Source organism: Podarcis liolepis (assembly GCF_965112155.1).
Source record: "Podarcis liolepis genome assembly, chromosome: 8".
In the NCBI taxonomy this organism is placed as follows: Eukaryota; Metazoa; Chordata; class Lepidosauria; order Squamata; family Lacertidae; genus Podarcis; species Podarcis liolepis.
In genome coordinates, this window is record NC_139560.1 from 59,030,453 (window position 1) to 59,051,036 (window position 20,584).

A 20,584-nucleotide genomic window follows, 5' to 3' on the forward strand; every position below is an offset into this window, starting at 1 on the left:
TGCTTTCTTGTCCACTGAAAGCAGGGATATAGGGCACCTCTGCCCCTCCATAATAAAAAAAAAGCATAGATGCCGTTCATAGAAGCAAAGGATCGTAGAACTTCCAATACCAAATAAAACAACAGCTAATAGGCCACCACTGTCGTGCTTGTTGCACTGCAACTTCCACCACTGACCATTGCCATTGGAAGAGCCACAGGTCCCACATCCCAGCACTAAGAGTGCAACCTTTTTATCCTAACTCTGGTCATTCAGTAATTCTGGGTGGATATAAGCAGGGCTCCCCCCAGGGGGGACGCAAGGAGACGCAGTACTGGCACCTCTTTTTGTGTGGCACTTACTGTGACAACTTCATGGTGAGTTCCGGCACCTATTTTTCTAGGAAAAAAGCACTGGATAAAAGCACCACAGGCCCTGCTGATGACCCCAGAAGTATCTAATAATAAGGCCCCAAGCCTTATATTTGATAGTCTTCCTGATTTACAGTGGAGCTCTATACATGGGACTAAGTGAGGCTCACACTCAGGTAAGTGAATAGGATTGCACCCATAGAGATGAAGAAATGGCCCAGAACTCCCGTCAGACTGGGTTTATGGTACTATATGGTTTAAGGAACTGTGCACACCAGCCTGAGGATGGGCTCCCACTGAATACAGTTACAGCGGTACCTCGGGTTACATACGCTTCAGGTTACATACGCTTCAGGTTACAGACTCTGCTAACCCAGAAATAGTACTTCAGGTTAAGAACTTTGCTTCAGAATGAGAACAGAAATTGCGCGGCGGCCGCATGGCAGCAGCAGGAGGCCCCATTAGCTAAAGTGGTGCTTCAGGTTAAGAACAGTTTCAGGTTAAGAACAGACCTCCGGAACGAATTAAGTACGTAACCCGAGGTACCACTGTACACTTACAGCTGAGTAAAGGATAGCAGTGCAAGATTGTCAGCTGTGACCCAGGAAGTCGACAGTTCAGAACTTTCCCAGTGGTTTCATAGGTGATGTGGCCTCAGGCAAGATACTGTGGGGACAGCTATGAGGCATGGAGCTGCAACTTGTCCCAGTTGCCTGATATGCATTCCTATATGATATACGTAGCTGGGAGCGAGCATCACCATTCGCTTTTGCAGAGAATGTTAAGAGATACCCCATATTTTGCAGGCTAGGCACCCATGATAAATGCACTGTGTGATGTGCAAATCACTCCTGTTGACTGTCCTCTTGCAAGCTTACCAAGGATCCAGGGGATTGCTCAGTTGGTAGAGCATGAGACTCTTAATCTCAGGGTTATGGGTTCGAGTCCCACATTGGACGAAAGATTACTGCCTTCCAGAGGGTGAGACTAGATGAGCCTTGGAGTCCCTTCCAACTTGACAATTCTATAGTTCTATGATCTCCTGTTCAAACTTTTTTGAAACATACCCAAGGCTCACATGGTTAAGGAGCTGCCTTCTACAGTCGCACCATTAACCCATCCAGCTCATTACTGTCCATGTTGACCCTGAAGTGGTTTATCCAGGATTTCAATCCCAGTCCTACGGGGACATGCCAGGGATGGGACTTTTTGCATGCGCCAAAAGCTACAATATCTGTGCCTTTTAACTGTTTCATGCCTAGCACAGCTGCAACGAAGACAGCCTTTTCCATTACAGCAAGTTGTTGGCACAGACTCGCAGTGCCTTTCCAGGCCCGTGAGCTGCAATCTCAGAGCTGTTTCGTTTGGGCCTGCCAACCATGCAAACAAGAAGCCGCAGCCAAACCTGTCTCCCTGTATTTGTGATATACATCTGTCACACTTAGACTTTACACTTTCAGATGTACAGTACATTTAGAACAGGGCAGGCACGTGACACGGCCTAAAAGCCTAACTATTGACAAGGTCATTGCCATCTGCAGGAAGCAATTAATGGGTTCCAAGCAGATGTCTGTAACAGGCAAGTTCCGTACTGGGTGAGCACAAGGGACTGCAAGTACATACAGCCCATTTATTGCTAAAAATTATATCACATTGCTGGGAGGGAGGCTGCATGGCATTCCTTAACTGGTTCATTTGTCAGTCCCACTGGTTTTAAATGAAAGTTGACTGGACTGCCTTTGTAGGACCACATCCCTTGAAGAAAGCAGGTTCACTGTGCTGTTGGTTGTGTGTGTGTTTTGAGCCACACTCATGCAAGCCTTTACCGAATTCTTAGGAATCCTGTTTGTGCATGCCAGTGGTTTCCCATGGTGAGAACCACAGTTAGATCTCTACATTTCCGAAGGGCAATGGCTTGGTGGAAATATCTCTTCAGCAATCTTCTCAGGGGGGGAAAGAAAAGGGAAAGGATAATATCAATATTTTATTGAAAATGATAGAGGGGAAAGGGGGGAGAACAAAGTTGTGTATAAATATATACACATGTATGTGTATATATTATATATGTATACATATATCTCTCGATGTGCCTGACTCGCTCCCCGTAGCAAGCGCCGGCGCCGTTCACCCCGCTCTTCCCCCCTCACCTCCCTTCTCTTCTTCCTGGTTCCTCCCCAGAAAGGCTGCGGCGGGGTCACCGAGAGAGAGAGAGAGAAACTGGGAAGAGAACCAACTGCTGCGCAACGCTAAAATAATAATAATAATAATTACGAAAAAGCCGCAGGGGGAGGGGGTTGCTCCGCTTTCGCGGTCAGGCAGGCCCAGACACCTGCCGGAGCGGGAGGCCGAGAGGGAAGGGAGCGCGCCGCTGCCTCCCGCCGACCCCGCAGAGGAGGGGCAGCAGCAGCAGCAGCAGCTTCGCCGGAGCAACTCGAGGCGGAGCCCGCCGTCGGGCGCGCGCGGCGTCGGCGGAGCTCCCGCGGCCGGCGTCTTTAACCCCACGCGCGCCGCGGAGTACCCGGCGTCTCGCTCCAAGCCGGAGGGCTTTTTTTTTTCTAACCAGGAGCCGCGTCGGCGTGACCTTTTCGCGGTCCTCCTCCTCCTCTTGCAAACGGTTGTGCTTAAGCTCCCGCCTCAGGGTGGGGGAGAAGGAGGTGGCCCGATTTCTCCCGCCAAAGTCCACTTTCAGCCCGCGCCTACTCGGTCCCACCCACCCGCGCTGGGAGCTCGTCGCCACCCCTACCCCGAAAAAGCAAAACAAATAGGCGGCGTCTCCCGACGAAGGCTTTCCCGCCCTTTCTCCAGCCACCATTGACGCCCAGGGCTCGCTCGAAGGAAAGCGCCTGTGGCGACCATCCCCGTCCCGTCCAAGTAAGTGCGCAGATAGCGCTACCTTGCGCCACTGAGCGGGAGGGGACTTGCGCCCTGGTAAGCGAGCGTAAAATGGCCAGCTTTTGCAGTGCGCCCAGGTGCAAGTCTCTGCAGCACATTTACTGGGTGAAAATGCGAGTAATCATGGAGATGCATCTTGCCTGAGGGTTTATACTCTGCTTTGGTGCCCTAGGTCACAAAAAGACTGAAATCCTGAGCCATACTGTTAATACTTTACTTGAAACAGGTAGGTAGCCGTGTTGGTCTGCCATAGTCAAAATAAAAAAAATTCCTTCCAGTAGCACCTTAAAGACCAACTAAGTTAGTTCTTGTTAGTGCACACGAAAGCTCATACCAAGAACTAACTTAGTTGGTCTTTAAGGTGCTACTGGAAGGAATTTTTTTTATTTTGACTTTACTTGAAGTAAGCCCCCTGAACAAAACCGCTTCCGACCAACTAAACGCGCATACGGGTTGCGTTTCATCAGATCCACCCGGGACTGCGCAGCAACTTTCCGCTTGCCAAAGTCACCTTTCTCCCCCCGCCCTCCCCATCCGTTCCTCCCGCCTGCACCCTCCCCTTTTTTTGAACTTGGATTTGCTCTTGGTTTCGGGGAAAGGAAAGCACCGTTTTCGGGAGGAGCTTTCCAAAAGGAAACGCCACGCGACTCTTGGCTGGCAGAGAGAGAAAGGAAGGAGCGGGCGTGGCGCGTGGCTGCGCGCGAGACAGGCAGGTGGCGCCGGGAGTCCTGCTGGGGGAGGGGAAAAGAACAAGGAAAAAGGTGAGGGATTGCACAAGCGCAATTGCGAGCCTTTGCCCATGCCTGGCGGTGGGGGCTTGTTTTGCAACACGCACGCAAACACAGACACTGCCGATGCTTAGTTCACGTGCTGACAGCGCAGTCCTATGGATGCCTGTGCTCAGGAGTAAGTAAGTCCCATTGAGGTCTGCGGGACATGCTCCCAGGGAAGTGTTCGTGTAGGATTGCAGCCTGCGAGGGCATGTAGAGAGAGACGCAGACTTTAGAAGGATTACTTCGGAGGCAAAGGTTCTTGTGGCATCTTATAACAACAATAATACATTTTATTATTCATAATCCGCCCCCCCAATCTGGCTGGGTTGCCCCCCCAGCCACTCTGCCTGCCTTCCAACAGATATAAAAATGCAATAAAACATCAAACATTTTAAAAAACTTCCTGATACAGGGCAGCCTTCGGATGTCTCCTAAAAATTGGGTAGTTCTTTATCTCTTTGACATCTGATGGGAGGGCATTCCACAGGGCGGGCACCACTCCCAAGAAGGCCCTCTGCCTGGTTCCTTGTAACTTCACTTCTTGCAGTGAGGGAACCACCAGAAGGCCCTCAAGGATGGGGGTGGAGACGCTCCTTCAGGTATACTTCAGGTATACTGGGTTGAGGCTGTTTAGGGCTTTAAAGGTCACCACCAACACTTTGAATTGTCCACGGAAACAAACCGGGAGCCAATGTAGATCCTTTAGGACTGGTGATATATGGTCCCAGTGGCCGCTCCCAGTCACCAGTCTAGCTACCGTATTCTGGATTAAAAAGATGTTAAAAGATCAACACATTTATCATGGCATAAACTTCCTTGGACTGCAGTCCAATTCACCAGATGCATGAAGTGTTATCCTGAGTTGCAGGTAGAAGTGGAGATTGTAGACAGTGAGGTCGGGCGGGGGGGAAATGAAATACAGAAAAATACAGTGATAATGCCTTTATTAACAGTGGCAGTTCCTACCCCTCTTCCTCCCAAAATGTTGAGACACATACAGTGTGGTATTAGTAATGTAGTGTTCATTGAAATCAATTGAACTACCGTATTTTTCGCTCTATAACACGCACCCGACCATAACACGCACATAGTTTTTAGAGGAGGAAAATCCGTAGGCATGCCACCCGTAGGCATTTCCTCCATAACACGCACAGACATTTCTCCTTACTTTTTAGAAGGAAAAAAGTGAGTGTTATGGTGCAAAAAATATGGTACTCCAAAGCTTTGCCCTTGCTTCAGTGTCCAAGCTCAAAGAGACCAGGTCACACCTAGCTAAACGGCAATTGCAGGTGAACTACTTCCATGCATGTCTCCCTAGTAAGCCCTAACACTTGTCATTTTCAGAAATCAAATGTCGCATTATAACTTGAAACTCAAGTGTTGTGAACAGCCAAAGAGTGAAAACAGAGCTTAAGGCTGCAGTTCTATGCACAGCTGTAAGGAAACACACATAAATCAGTGAGCTTTAAAAAGGTAAAGGTAAAGATACCCCTGCCTGTACGGGCCAGTCTTGACAGACTCTAGGGTTGTGCGCTCATCTCACTGTATAGGCCGGGAGCCAGCGCTGTCCGCAGACACTTCCGGGTCACGTGGCCAGTGTGACAAGCTGCATCTGGCGAGCCAGCGCAGCACACAGAACGCCGTTTACCGTCCCGCTGGTAAGCGGTCCCTATTTATCTACTTGCACCCGGGGCTGCTTTCGAACTGCTAGGTTGGCAGGCGCTGGGACCGAACGACGGGAGCGCACCCCGCCGCGGGGATTCGATCGGCAAGTCCTAGGCGTTGAGGTTTTACCCACCGCGCCACCCGCTTTACTTCTGAGCAAATATGAAAAGTTTACTGCACTGTAAATGCGGTGGACATGGTTTGAGTACACATTTGTTGCTTTGAAAGTAGATGCATTGGAATGGAACCCCGTTGTTGAGTGCACTTAAAATGTTATGTATGTAGCCGCCCATGTGCTCTTTTCACATGTTCCCTTTGTGCCTCCTTCATGTGTGAAAGATAGAAATGCAGTTTTAAATGCACATTTATAAGGTGTTTTTTTTTTAAAAAAATCAATGTCTGTGTAGGAAGGTGTAGGATTTACAAACACCTTTAAACCTTTGCTCATGTAACCTGTGAATAGACATTTTCTAAATTAAGTGGTGTATTTTTAGTCTTCCATCCTCCCCCCCATAACATTGTACATATTTGTGAATAACGTTTTTTACATGTTAATCTTGTTGGTCACAATTAACAGGTAAGGTGCTTCTTTCTGCAGCATTCAAACATCACATATGACTATGGTTGCCAGCTTACCTCCCCTCCCTGCTTTCAAGGCTCCTGTGCTGCTAACAGCAGCTTCACAGTCAGAAATTTAACTGGTGAAGGTGTGTTTTCCTCCTTGTACTAGAGATGAAGCGATGGGGGTAACTTCATATATTACATTTATTCATGTCAGCTGCCTGTACGTACATTGATTAGCCTGTACGTAATAAGAGTGCTCTTGATTCTAAATATGAACCATCTCAAGGAAATGTGTTATATAATTACAACCCCCCCCCCAAGTTATCTCTTTAAAGTAGTTTTGCAAGAAATACTAGATTGGGCACCATCCGTTTTCCTCTGGATAGCATTTTTACAACTGACACTGCGATCATTTTTTATGATTGATCTTAATGTGCAGGTGTGCATAACTGAGGCAGGATTTGAATTTGCCTTTCTCTTTAAAGCTTGTATTTAAGGTTGATGAATTGTTACCTAATACATTTTCTGGGCAGGAAACGGGGAAGTTACAGCTGCTTACAGCTGTACTGTACAGAGACTGTGTAAAAGTAGTCACTTTAAATTAATCGAAGTATTCTATAGTTTCAGATCCTGTGCTTTACGACAATAAATATTCCAATGGCTGCACTATCTTTTTTTAAAAAAGAAAGTGGGGTTTTTTGTTGTTTTTTTTTACAGTAAAAGAAAATTCTCAGGCACCTGCTTGTCGACATAATCCTAAACCAGCAGTGGGGAGAGAGATGTTGCTGCTATGCTGGTAGAAGGCCAATATCTAGTGTGCACTTAGCTCAGGAGGGGAAATACTGTATGCATGAGTAGGCAATAGAAAAGTGGGGTGAAAATGACAGGTGCATCTCCAGCCTCCCTGGAACATGGCCATTGCCCATCAGTTGGGGCTGTGTCAGCAATGACCCTACATGCCAGTGAAACTCACAACAATGGGGATGTGCCCTCAGCACACATCCCTGCAGCACAGCATGATGCAAGAGTGCCCTGACTCCATCGGTGCAAGCCAACAGTGCTGCCAGCACCCTTCACATCATTCTCCCTCCCCCCCACCCCCTGCTGACTGCCCCATACAACCTGGCAGCAGCACCCGTCCTCCTGCAAGCTGAGAGGCTGCTTCCTTACACTACAGTGATCAGAGATAGGAGGAGCCACACATTCCCCAAACTTCCTGCTTCCCCCCCTGAGTCCCATCCTGTGGCTAGCTGAAGGCAGATAAAGCTAGGGTGGGGACAGTTGAATCCTATCTTCCAATCCCTAGAACAGAAAACAAAACAAAAGGTGACTGGGAATGAATAGCATCTAGGACAGTGTTTCCCAAACTTTAGTCTGCAGCTGATTTTGGACTACAACTCCCACCATCCCTAGCTAGCAGGACCAGTGGTCGGGGTTGATGGGAATTGTAGTTCAAAAGCAGCTGGAGGGAGACCCAAGTTGGGGAAACGCTGAACTGAGGATGCCTGAAAAGGAAACGTGTGGTGTTGCCAAGCTGTCACACCAGCAGTGTAACTCAACATACAAGCAGAGGAGCATGTGCAGGTTCCCTTCTGGCACCAGCACCATACTAGATACATCTACACCTATTCTATAGTTGCCTGCCATGGAACTTGCATGGGGACAGGAGCCTGCCTCTGATGGGGCAAGCAGTTTGAGCTTCCTACCGTCTTCAATTGGGACCCAGTACAGCCTGGGTCGTGGCCTGATCTAAGGTGCGGCATAACTGCAGCATTAGTAAAGGTAAAGGGACCCCTGACCATTAGGTCCAGTCGTGGCCGACTCTGGGGTTGCGGTGCTCATCTCACATTATTGGCCGAGGGAGCCGGGTACAGCTTCCGGGTCATGTGGCCAGCATGACTATGCTGCTTCTGGCGAACCAGAGCAGCGCACGGAAACACCGTTTACCTTCCCACCGGAGTAGTACCTATTTATCTACTTGCACTCTGACATGCTTTCGAACTGCTAGGTTGGCAGGAGCAGGGTCCGAGCAATGGGAGCTCACCCCGTCGCCGGGGATTCGAACCGCTGACCTTCTGATCAGCAAGTCCTAGGCTCTGTGGTTTAACCCACAGCGCCACCCACGTCCCATGACATGTGCATAGCTATTCATAATTCCTTCATCGTAAGATGCACGTCTTACAAAAGAAACCAGTACTTATCAGGATGCTTATAAAACACATAAAACATTTTTGGTATTTTTCCTCCCTTGCACTCATGGCAATGGAAATTATATGCAAAATTCATATGGCTCAGTAAGAGAAAACACAAGTTATCTGTTTATTTTTACAAGTTAGCTAGCTATATAGACTCTGATTCAGGAGTAATAACAACACACTATGAGTGTCTTCTGTCTGGCATCAGGCCTTGTGGAAAACCTTCAAGAATTTAATTGAGAATTGGATGAATTATATCTGCTATAGTAAAAGCTGTCAGGCTTGCAGTTCTGTCTTAGAGAGTAAAAAATGGTGAGCTAGCGAAGCTCTTAATCGGTCAGATCTCCTATAGTTAGGTCATGTTCTAATTGAGTGAGTGGGGCTTCAGCTTGCTTGATTTCCTACAGTATCTAAGAGATGTTTGTTGCATTGTCCTGTTTCATTTTACAATGTATCCCCAAACATGCCTGAATCTGTAGACGATCTGGGATATTGGCTCTAAGCAACATGGAACAGACAGTTCATTTCAGTTTATAATGTCAACGCCCAGAGTTTTGAGCAACTCTGCCCAAACGTAGCTGAGAATATTTTCCATTGATCTTCACAGTATCATCTATAAAGCGAAATTTTTAAGATTCAGTTAATTTTGCAAACTGAATTGTAAACCAAGCTTGTAGTATAATTCCATTTTGGTTTGTAATTTGGGTTAAAATGCAAGGTTTTGGTATAAAAGATGGCGTCTGTAGATTTTTTAATTTAATATTTATACCTCTTAGTTTCTCATTTAGTTCAAGGCAGCTTATGTGAATAATAAAAGTCAACGCCATAAGAACAGCAATATTAAAAAGGCAACTTATTTAATTTTCTACATTTTCCCTACCTTTGTCTATTTATTTGTGTTGCTCTGTTGCTGCGCTTTCTTTCATAACCTTCAATTCACTTGCTGTTACCCCCAAGTCCTTAGTCCTAAGCACTTGTCACTTATGCATTGCCATAGCTAGGGGGCGGGGTTTCCTAGCTGATTTTTTTGCCTTGCGTGAAGCCTCCAGAGGAGCGCCATTGAGGCTCCTGTGTGTGTGCCAAACTGTGTCTTTGACCCCGGTGAAATAAAGCCTAGTTTCGCCTCTGACCAGACATAAGCCGCAGCACAGTGATACAGTCTTGTCACAGAGGAATTCCAGCAGTGCTTTCTTCTGTTGCACTATATGCTTTCATCTCAAAACTGGTTGCAATAACTTTGTTCATGCATGATGATTTTTTAAAAATAATAATAATTTTGCCACTATGTCTCAGCAATAAAAATACTTTTAAAATTTTGAAGAGAGACATTAAAAATGGCAAAAAACCCCAAAATAACTACTAGATGATTTCAGTGGTAGAAACCAAATCACTTAAGAGTAATTTAAGTTAACCTTAGTAATATCTGGCAAGTTTTTGAGAAAGGAGAACAGTTATATAAGAAAGACTAGTTTGTTACTTCACTTAACACGGATTATTGTCTTTATCTGAAAGGCACTGATCTGGATAAGTCAACCAGTGTATTTCAGCCCATGTACCAAACTGTTTGTTCTTCACACAGACCTTCTCATCTTGTAAATCATAAATCTGTACAGAGACAAAAGTTTGTGCTAAGTAAAATACTATCAGCTGTTCCTACAAACAACAAAGTCTTCTCTCTCTCTCTGGTATTAATTACCAAGCTAGAAAATGCTCACTTATCACCGTCCCTAGTTAAATCACAGAGAACATTTTATGGAAGGCCAGGTGCAATGTTATCGCTCATTTGTTTTACCTGCAGCTGCAATAGTTGGTGTCGGTTAATAGTTTACTCGCTATCAAGAATACTATTTCCTTTTAGCTGCTTTCTGACTCAGTTCTAGTACATTGCCCTATTGTGTTTGCGCACTAGCAGTTTGGATTTAATGCCACCATTTGGAAATCAATCCTGTTTGTTGTTTAGAGACTAAAAACACTTGTGTGTGCAGAGCATTAATTCCCTAAATGGACCCTGTTAAGCATGACCCTCAAAGCATTTTCACCATTTGGGGCCAAAAGTTTTATATTCAGCTGAAGAAAAAGAGGCTGCAATGCAAGACAGAGATTGGGCTGGTACTGTATTTATAATGATGGCTGCTTGTTTCTTGTCAGGTCCCTGGAAACAGACGTACAAGGTCCCCATGTTCTTCCTGAGACCAATGATTGCCCCCAGTCCAAACATTGCTGGGGGGAGGGGAATTGGTCCCCCACAGAAAGATGTTCTGGGGCCCCAACAGACAAAGAGATTTACTCTCCAGTCAGAGGTGTGGTATGATTGTTGTATATACCTGTTGTTTAAATTTTGAATGTGGCCTTGGGCATCTTTGAATGGAAAGACAAATGTCATCAATAAATACTCATGGAGGTTCCATAATAAGGAACAAGGACTGTAGAAGTAAAGGGAAATACACAAACTATGGTACTGATAATAGAATTCAGTTTCCTGTGAATCACTGGTGTCTCTCACTTTTAAATGCTCGATTAAATTTTATTTTTGTAATCAATTTTCATTGAAAGTTTTTCACATAAGAAACAATAAATAGGTAGAATAGGCACCAGCCCTACATCTTTTATGGGCCCTTCAACAATGGATCACAATACAGTGGTACCTCGGGTTAAGTACTTAATTTGTTCCAGAGGTCCGTTCTTAACCTGAAACTGTTCTTAACCTGAAGCACCACTTTAACTAATGGGGCCTCCATTCTGTTCTAATGGAGAACAGAAATCGTGCTCTGGCGGTTTGGCGGCAGCAGGAGGCCCCATTAGCTAAAGTGGTAAAGGTAAAGGGACCCCTGACCATTAGGTCCAGTCATGACCAACTCTGGGGTTGTGGCACTCATTTCGCTTTATTGGCCGAGGGAGCCGGTGTACAGCTTCCGGGTCATGTGGCCAGCATGACTAAACCGCTTCTGGCGAACCAGAGCAGCGCACGGAAACGCCGTTTACCTTCCCACCGGAGCGGTACCTATTTATCTACTTGCACTTTGATGTGCTTTTGAACTGCTAGGTTGGCAGGAGCAGGGACCGAGCAACGGGAGCTCACCCCGTCGTGGGGATTCAAACCGCCGACCTTCTGATCGGCAAGTCCTAGGCTCTGTGGTTTAACCCATAGAGCCACCTGCGTCTCAACCCAGCTAAAGTGGTACCTCAGGTTAAAAACAGTTTTACGTTAAGAATGGACCTCCAGAATGAATTAAGTTCTTAACCTGAGGTACCACTGTAATGTTAAGTGGCTAGAAAAACACAGTTTGCATAGATGAGAAGAAAGGTGTTACCTGCACAGCATATTTTGCCACACTAGATCACCTGTGGGTCAAAATTATCTCTAATTACTTCTTAATATGTACAGTATACAACACCTAAGGAGATATGCACAATGGGTAAATTCCTAGTCACATATTACATTGCCACAGATGTGGAAAAACTAGGCCAATTTGTTTTCATGCTTTGCTTAATTGTGCAGAAATTGCATGCCATATAAAGTATAATAAAGGCACCATATTGCAGAAACGGCATGCCTTATAAAGCATATAAACAAAAAACTGGCAGTGAAGAAGAAAAGCCGCTTTAAGAGGGGAATTATGAACAGTATCTGGAAGGAGCGGTTGCCAACTCTTGTTTCCAGCTGTACTCTTTTTCTACTCCAAACATACCCCCAATCTACTTTTTGACTTGTATTCAAAGCACAACTCTGTTTTGAATGATACAGAGGGAAAAGAGAGCTCCAGGAAGCAACTGGAGCAGAGAAGCCATATAAGCATTCTTCCAGTTCACACCTAATTAAATTTTCTTCTTTAATATAACGGCTTCTACCACAATAACCAAATCAATTAACATTTACCACGGATGGGTGCTATAGCCGCATACGGAAAAGGGGAACATGATTCTGTGTATATACCATACACCTGTGAATTTTCACGAGACCAGTTCACTGCTACAAAAAAACAAAATACAGACCTGCAAACCTTTTCTCACAATGTCTGTGATATTACTGGCACCATATAATACCTAAAAATTGCAATGAACATTGCAGCTATTACTTTCCACAATGCTCATTTATACAGTCGGTGCAAGCAAGAGAGTTTATCAAAACTGATAAACATTTATGTCTCCTATTCAACGGGACGGTGTCTGATCTCCCTTGTTTTGCAACACTTGAAATGCTCATTATGCCTGGGGTTTTATCTGTGTGTTCGTGTGCTTATATAAGCAAATGGAGCTGGCACCTGGCCAGTTTTAAATTGGTCCAACAATTTGAAGGTGAGGCTTTCTCCCCTCCCCCTCTATTTGATTTGGTTTTATTTTGTTTTTCTACCATTTGATGTACGGTTTCCCCCTTTCCCAGCCACATGCATTGCTGTCTAGCAGAAAATATTGAAACAGTTCAGCGTATGTGTATGTGTGTATACAATCTCAGGTTATATTTCTGTCTTGGAGAAGTGGCAGTTTTGCATCTGTACCTGAGCTGAAAACCTCTTGGTAGCACTGCCTTAAAGAGCAATATTATCAGAAACGAAAGCCAATTTCTAATTGTTAATTGGTTGAGATTACTCACTGTTTTGTCTGTGTCGTAGCTCTGCCGACGGTAGCGGGTCGACTTTGGTGCAGGTAGTCATCCTGGTCCCTACCACCAACTAGCAGGCATTTCAGGATTCCAGGTGGGCGGTAGGGGGTTCTACGCCACATGTTACTGCAGCACTGGTGGGCGGTAAGGAAATTTTACCATCAAGAAAGATGCATTAGTGGGCGGTAGGTATAAAAAGGTTGACTACCCCTGGTGTAGGGGGGACGTGTCAGTCACATGACATCAATAGGATATCAGATGATTGGCAGCTGGGTGGCCCCACCTACCTGTCAAAGTTGGTTTGGCAGTGCGAGGGAAATAAAGATCTGGCCCATCAGGCAAAAAAGTTTCCCCACCCTTGGCATAGAGGTAAGCACTGCTGAAAATGAGTCCTGCTGATCTTTTAGGCTCAGTTGCATGAATTTACTCCCAACTCATCTATCAAGTATGTCTTCAAACTACTAAAAATATACTCAGTTTACCGCTGGTTCAGCCTAGAGATGGACTCCTAGAATGAACTTCAGAGTGTCTCTGTGATCTAATAGTGAAATTATATATTTACGGCACACTCTCGCCAGTGTGGTGTAGTGGTTAAGAGCGGTAGTCACGTAATCTGGGTAACCGGGTTCGCGTCTCCGCTCCTCCACATGCAGCTGCTGGGTGACCTTGGGCCAGTCACACTTCTTTGAAGTCTCTCAGCCCCACTCACCTCACAGAGTGTTTGTTGTGGGGGAGGAAGGGAAAGGAGATTGTTAGCCGCTTTGAGACTCCTGAAGGGGAGTGAAAGGCGGGATATCAAATCCAAACTCTTCTTCTTCTTCTTCTTCTTCTTCGTCTTGCTTTTTATATGTGCTTGTTACTGGTTAACAGCTATTTGCAGTAATGCTAATGCATTTTTTGTGTGTTTTGTTTCACCCTACCGTTAACCATCAATTAATGGAAAAATGAATTGCATTTTGAAAATTTCTGCAGGTGAACAAAAATGTCTGAAAGTTCTCATTGTGTAGGGTGCAGGGTTTTTGTCAACGATATCTTACTTTTCTCAGCGCTAGGGTGCAAAACTGGCTCAAGGGGTGGCTGGAAAGGAAAAGCAGAGATAGAAGCAATAAATGGTAGGAAGCAAGGAGTTAAGCTGCTAGGGGAAGCCAGCTGCTGTGACTTGATCACATAAAGATAAGATCTTTAGGCTTGTGTCATCTCCTAATCTGTTATATTATGTGCCTAAATACTATCAGATTTGACCCTTGTGAGCCTAGATTTCACCAAGTTAAACAAAACTCATTCTGTGCAGAACTAAGAAAAAAACAAGACTTTAATTTAAGCAGGCACAAGGCCTTAACTTAAGTTAGGCTCAGTGGCCTAGGATTGACCCTACAAAAGACTTTTACTTTGTCTCTCTATATTTATAGTGGGAAAGTGCGTTCAGATCTTTTTTAACACCGTTGTTGAACATGCGGGGGGGGGGGCTAGCAGCATTTTTTTGATTTCCTGTCTTTTGGTTTACCCTACACTTTTCTAATGCTCTATATTGATCCCTTCCATTGATATTATGTGGGCTGCAATATAACAAAATTCCTTCTGTCTGCCTACCTTTTGTATATGTACTCATTTGAACAGGCAACCTTAAGAGAACCCCCTGCCACCCTTTTTCAAATTTCCCATCTCATCTTAGCCTCTCAGCACTTCAGATGAACATCTGGCCCAGAATATTACTCTTCGAATCCGTCTGAGCTGAACTTTATTTAAGGAGAGTGCAAATAAATAAGTAATGCAACAGTTGCCTTTAATAGGGAAAGCAGGGTGGCATGTTTCTTTTATTCATTATTGCTTAATAAATCAGAAACCTGCAGTGACTGTGAGCAAATCACCATTTAAATCCACGGCCACCCAGAGGAAAGAGGCAAACAGTAAGATGTATTGCTGAGTCGGTACCTGGCAATAATATTGAATTACATGGAATTTTTTATATATAATGCACTAAAATGTAGTGCATTTTAGGCAGCTTCATACATGACAACTTTCCTACTATCTAGGTGGGGGGGAACAGGCATGTCTGCATTTGTCACACATACATGTGCATTTGTGGTGCATGTGTGTTCTAGTAGGACTGATGCTTACAATTTGTGAAGTGCCCCATGGGTGTTCAGATGCCCTGCTGATTTCCATAGATGTGTGTCTCAGCTAGCTTTCTCTGGCCTATTTCCAATCTCTCTGTATAAAACCCAGTTCCCCACATCCCTATTAATATCAAGAAGCAGAATGTTGGAGACTGGTGGGAGGTGGGTGGATGTTAAATTTGGTCACAGGAGATGAAAGAGATTTATTTCCCACATTCCTGAATGCAGTCTGGAAGTTGGCTTTGGGAGCAGTGAATGGAAGGGTATTTCGGACACACGGTGTTCCTCCTGTTTTCCAAAGGCGGCTTCAGAGAGCTGCAGGGCAACAGAGGATTTGCTTCCAGCTCCTTGCCTACCTTTTCCACCTGGAACTCTTATTGACTAGCAGAGCATAGACAGACATCCTTGATGTCCTAGACCAGTGGTTCCCAATTAGGGGTCCAGGGAACTCACCTGAGCTGGAGCTGGGTAAGCCTGGCAGTGGACCGGGCAAGCCTCGTGCCAGCCAGGCTGAGACTGGTGCAGCTGGGGCAGGAGCCCCTGTGGCATCCGTCACAGCATCCGCGGCCAACAGGGTTCCTCAGCCGCAGGAAGGCTGGCTGCTTGCAGACTCGCCTAGGCTGTGACTGCCGCAGCCGCTGCTGTTGAGAGCCCCACGGCGGTGGGGGGAGGCGGAGGCGGGAGTGGTAAGGTGCAAGTTCTGAAATCCTGAGGTCAGGGGTGGTACGTCTCATTTTGCCACTTGAGGCAAAACAGGAAGTGCCACCCTGCTCTGCCACACTACCACCACACCCCTACCCACCACGGGACACTCACCACCATTGCGCCACCTGCCAGTGGCACTGCAGCTGTACCATACCCTCCAACATTTCTCTGATGAAAATAGGGACATCCCATTCCTTAATTATAATTTTACTATTTATGCCCCACACATTTTACTGGGTTGCCCCAGCCACTCTGGGCAGCTTCCAATGTATATAAAAATATAATAAAACATTGAACTTTTTTTTAAAAGAAACTTCTTGCATCTATATAGCAACATCTTTAAGACTGTGGCTGTCAGAAGCAGATAAACATTTCCCACCTTTTCTACAGTCACAGAGCACATCTGTGCTGGGCTTTTTTTAAAGGAAGCTGGTGGAAGCAGATCTAATTGCCAGCAATCACCTGGCAGGAGTCCTCAGCCCTTGCACATCTAATTTAAGCAAAGAAAGGCACAGGCTTGTAGGCTATCAAGCCTATCAGAGCATGACTGAAGTGTAGTAAGGTTAGGTTTGGAATTTTAGTTGGTCCTGTGAAAGAGGACATGGATGATGAATTCTCCCTTTCCCCATACACAGAACAGTAGTCTTAACACTTTTCTGGATACAGCAGTATTTTCTGTCGGTGTGGCACAGGAATGGCTGGTGGAGAGATGGAATCGTTGGCTTAGTTGATCAGGGAAAGGTTTGATTCAAACCCTGCAGCTTCATACCGTAGACTGGGACAACCCAGTCCATAGCTGTCAACTTTTCCCTTTTCTTGCGAGGAGTCCTATTCAGAATAAGGGAATTTCCCTTAAAAAAAGGAAAATGTTGACAGCTATGACCCAGTTGGATGGGCGGGGTACAAATAATAAATTATTATTATATTATAATAAAGGAGACTAGATGGCTGAGAACCCTTTACAAAGAGACTGGCCTTTTGGATCAGGCCTGTGCTAGCTTAATATTCTGAACATACTCATTTTTTTTCCTCAGAAGCAATCCCTCTGAATGTAGTAATGCATGGGATTGCAGCCCTAGTCAAAGATGGGTAGACTGGAAGATGGTTTCTCTGCTACCATTGGCTTCAGTTGGGCCACTTCAGATGAAATATTTTGGTGTTCATGCCCAGGCACAGTACACATTTAAACTAGACTGAAACCAGTTTAGTCATCCAGAATTTCCCCCCAAAATGATCTATCTGCTAAAGTAGGCTTTTGCTGACAAAAACCTAGTGTCACAATAGTCTTCAAGGTGCCACAGGGTTCTGTTGTTTTTCATATTAATGCTGACTTGGGACCATGGCTCCTTCATAGAATTAAAGTTCCCAGGGATCCTTGATTTGGTACTGTGACACTTAAACGTGTTTAAAACTGGCTTTAATGTGTAATGTCGGCATGCTGTCCTAATTTTCAGACATCAGCTCGTGTTAGCTTTAGATGAGAACTGCTGCACGTTTGTCACCTGTAGGAGGAGGATTGCTGTCTGAGCACCAGCATAATGAAGACTAAAGAGCTTTCTCCTGGACTCTTAGCTGTTCTGTTCTTGGTCTGCATTTCCCACGGCACCCATTGCTTCAGTATCTGGGCAGCAGAGACATGTTCAGAGTCATTTTAGGAAACCTGTAACCCCTTCCTGCCTATCTGTTGCTCCTCACTTGATGATGATGCTAAAAGCTATGTAGCAGCTTTAGAAACGCTGCGAACAGTTCTGTATGCCAAAGGGTAACTCTACTAAAAGCAGCAGGACTCCCACCCCCAAAAACAAGTCACCCCCATGCAAAACAGCTCAAAACAACACATCTGATATAGGGTAATAATAGCAGAATCCCTGGCACCACTCCCTTTCTTGCAGGTTTTTGGGGGGCTGGATTTGGTATGCCGGGTCATCCTCTGGTGCTAGCTTAGAAACTGGCCTTATTTTTAGAGAGGACATTGAATTATAACAGTGCAAGTCAGCTGACTGCTTTGTCACAGAGCTGCTGCTTTCTACATTATCGCAAGTGCCAGAGCTCTCCCTGCTGCAGTTTTCTAGTCGCAGTGCGGCAAAGCAGACGCCTAGAACCGGGCACGGAGCAGCATAGGCTTTATTATTTTGTATTAAAAAACCTTCCATCTGTTTTACTGCAGTGTACATTTTTTTTACCTTTGTCCAGGAGAAGCATACCACCTGGATGTGCACGTTAGCTTCAGACATTCGCAGCGTCTCTTGAACGGAGGCACGCACTGCTCGGAGCCTTTTACCTAAATTGCCTCTGACGAAGAGCGATTGGTTTTTTTGCCTTGTATGTGAACAGTTGCTTATGCCACAACGACACACACCTGCAGGAACAGGACAAAGGAGACGATACCTGTTACTGTCTGGGGCCTTTTAAACCCCCCCTTCTGTTTTTGGTTGTTGTTTTTTTGCAAGCGCTCTGCTGCGGAAGCCTTCTCAATATCCCAGAGTAATATATTAGTTCCTGGTCCTATAGATATAGCCAGAGTTTCTCCCACCGGTTAGAGCAAAAGCTCAAGCGAGAAAGCAGACTCCCTGACCTAAATCAATCCCAGTCCTTTTGGATGGATGCAGGGTAGCAGTCGGCTAGCAGTGTCACAGCCAGCCATCAAGTGGAGAATCTCTGGGATTGCAATCTCTTTCGCTTTCAGCCTGTGAGAATCGAGTGCTCCACTTTGCTACCCAACTGCTGCTGGTTTCTGTTTTTTTACATCTCTTTTCCATAAGCAGCTATTTACTTGTGGTTTTCTTTTCTCTCTCTTTTTTTAGCCTCCTAAGTGTATATTTGTGTGGATTAGTCTGTCGTGAGTGCAGTCCTTATCCGCGTCACATTGGAAGCGAGGGCACTGAAGTCAGCCTGCCTTAGCAGTTGTTTCTTTCTGCGTGATGCTATGCAGCTAGAATGGGTTACATTGACAACAAAGGAAGACGCACAAAACACCACTATCTTCTGGGTTGTTGTTTCAGGAGAATATATAACTCTTCTTCAGTTGCAACACGCTCTTTTTTTTGTATTTTGCTGTTTCTTTTTCCTTCTCTAAAGCCATCTAATCAAAGAACAGGCAACGTTGTGGATGTGGGTTTTCAAAATGCTATTGGAGGGGGGTGGCGATGTGATGGGGGGAGAGAAAAAGACAGCTCGTGGAGAACTGTGATTTGTGGCAAGCAGCACATCCTTTGCATTCTTGCTGATTTGAAAGACTCAGGTTTTTGTTGTTTTTTTGCGAAGAGGAAGCCCTAAGGGACAAGTTCTGTAACTAAGAAAGCGATCGTAGATAAAGGAATAAAAATGACAAGCGTAAATGGAGGCTCAGAGCAGAAGAAACTGTCAGTGCCTGGATGGCAGCTTCAACCCAGCCTGAATAATTATGAATAATTCATAGAACAAAATTACTCTGCTTTCACCTTTTCCACTTAAAATGGCATGATGTGAATCTCTAATAAATTTTCAAGATAAAATATAATGCCAATTTGAATCCGAAGAGCTTTTTTTCCTCCTTTTTGCAGCCAGATGCTACACGCCGATTCTTCCAGTATACCTTTCACAATTATTCCGTGAGAATCCCACTTCATCACGAAGCACCATTTCCAATGAAAATTACTGTGATTACAATGGCAACAATAGAATGCCATCAAACGATTTCTAATTTACCTAATTTGCTAAGGCTGACTGCATTAGTTTCAATGCCCTGGTCTCCATGCCTGGCATCTTGGATCCATATCAGAAAGAGACAAAAGTAGCATCGGTGTTCAGCACCTTTAACTTCGACGGCACAGGAGAAAATGCAGCCATGTGTTTCATGGTTTCAGCCATGTATGTGTTACACGCCTGCTTTTCCATCATCCTTGGCGATTTTGTTTAGCTTCTGGGCGTAGGATGGAATTCTGTTACAGGTTTGTGGATACCGTAATGCTCAAGTGCTTTAAACTGCAGGAGATTTTCAACCGTACGATCTGTACAGTATATATACTTTGAATTAGATAAGTCTTCCCCCCCTCCTTCCCCTCATTTGAACGGTTATCTGATTCCAATATAGAAGAGCTTTATGCTGCCGATGACACTTATGGTTCGACTACTTAAGTATATAATCTGAAAATGGTTGCAGTCGGCAAAGCAGATGAAAACTATGTACGTGGCTTTGAGGATTGTTATTATTCATTCATCTCTTATCCAGTGATTTTATAGTTATATGTTTGGTTAAACTAAAATGTTCCGACCATTTTGGGAGGGGGGTTTGAAATTAATCAGCTAGGCAGCAATATAAGTAGTGCATTTTCTTCTTCAGGGGGCACTCAAAGGTACGCAATACCTGCACCTCTTATTGTTGTTGTTAAAAAGTGCTGCACTTACTGTAGAAACTTCATGATGAGTACCGGCACCTCTTTTTCTAGAAAGAAAACACTGAATATAAGACATTATCAAATCATGCTAATATTCTGAATGTGCTCTTTTGGTACTAAATTTCAGTACTAGCCATTACTATGGAAAGACAGAGGATTTGAGTGACAGTTTATTAGTGTTGGTTCCTAACAATGCAATGCCTAACTCATAAGTAAGCCCTGTTGAGTTCTGTGGGGGTTACTCTCATGTAAAACTACAGGACTGCATCCAAAAGTGGAATTCAAGATTGTCACTATGTGTTCAGATACATACAGATTCTGAATGCCCTTGAAATAGTAAGGGGAGC

The 20,584-nt window shown here is 44.9% G+C and overlaps 2 long non-coding RNA genes across 6 annotated transcripts in view; one reads left to right on the plus strand and one right to left on the minus strand.

The window, feature by feature from the left end:
* Positions 1 to 1,966: 1,966 nt before the first annotated feature.
* LOC310714031 lies at positions 1,967 to 2,727 on the minus strand. Its single transcript, XR_014529536.1, has 2 exons — positions 2,622 to 2,727; positions 1,967 to 2,293 (listed from the first exon to the last, which is right to left on the minus strand). It is a non-coding gene; the product is annotated as an uncharacterized lncRNA (long non-coding RNA).
* Positions 2,728 to 2,825: 98 nt separating this feature from the next.
* Positions 2,826 to 20,584, plus strand: part of LOC310714003 — a 105,496-nt gene continuing 87,737 nt past the window's right edge. For 3 of the 5 annotated variants that reach the window (XR_014529494.1, XR_014529495.1, XR_014529496.1), the window contains exon 1: positions 2,834 to 3,221. This is a non-coding gene — a long non-coding RNA (uncharacterized lncRNA). Of the gene's footprint in view, positions 3,222 to 20,584 lie in introns of all 5 variants that reach the window. The other 2 variants (XR_014529493.1, XR_014529497.1) reach the window with 2 other exon arrangements.